Raw genomic sequence first — 793 nt, forward strand, 5'->3', positions numbered from 1 at the left:
GATATTAACGATAGCCGACGCTGTAGAAAAAATAATCTAAACTTAAAGAGACAAAATTTTCAAATATGCCTCAGATATTTTTCTTTGTTTTCAAACTGTCTGCGTCGCAATATATGTTCGAAAGAACCAGAGCCGGTATCTCGGATTCACGCATTTGCTTGCCATGGATTTTTTTCTTTCATCAACATCCTGTAGCTGAATCAAAACGGTTCTCATCGCACTTTATTTAATCCAGGCAACGGTGAGGCAAATAGGTGTCACTGGCACTGGAGGAAATGTTTACAGGTGAAACTTTTTGTGTGTGTGGAGGGAGGGGGAGGGGGGTGTCATAGTACAACAGCGATTTTGCATTTATAAAAATAAGTCTTTTATACCCTCACTCACTTCCTGTATCTTTTTTTTTCTTTTTCTTTTTTTTACCTATTTTTACCTTTCTTATTATATATTTTCCTGCCTTTTTATTGATTGATCGTTCTACTTGCCTGTCTACAGTTATTGAAATTAGTTTTTCTGAAGAGTGGCTTCTTCATTTTCTTTATTTCTCGTCTCGTAACCTCCTCTATAGTTGAGATTATTGTATGATATTTTCATATAAGTGTACTAATATTTCAAGTAAATGTAACGATCCTTGCTATACGAATTGATGCTGCCGGTTACATTTATTATTTTTATCATTCAATCCGTCGTTTAATTTCTCTCATTTCATCATTCTCTCTCGCTGTTTATTTCTTTTTATTTTGTTCTTCCTCACTGTCATCAGTTACTGGCTGTTTTTGTCTGCCTGTATCTGCAT

Source organism: Penaeus monodon, chromosome 24, assembly GCF_015228065.2.
Source record: "Penaeus monodon isolate SGIC_2016 chromosome 24, NSTDA_Pmon_1, whole genome shotgun sequence".
NCBI lineage: Eukaryota > Metazoa > Arthropoda > Malacostraca > Decapoda > Penaeidae > Penaeus > Penaeus monodon.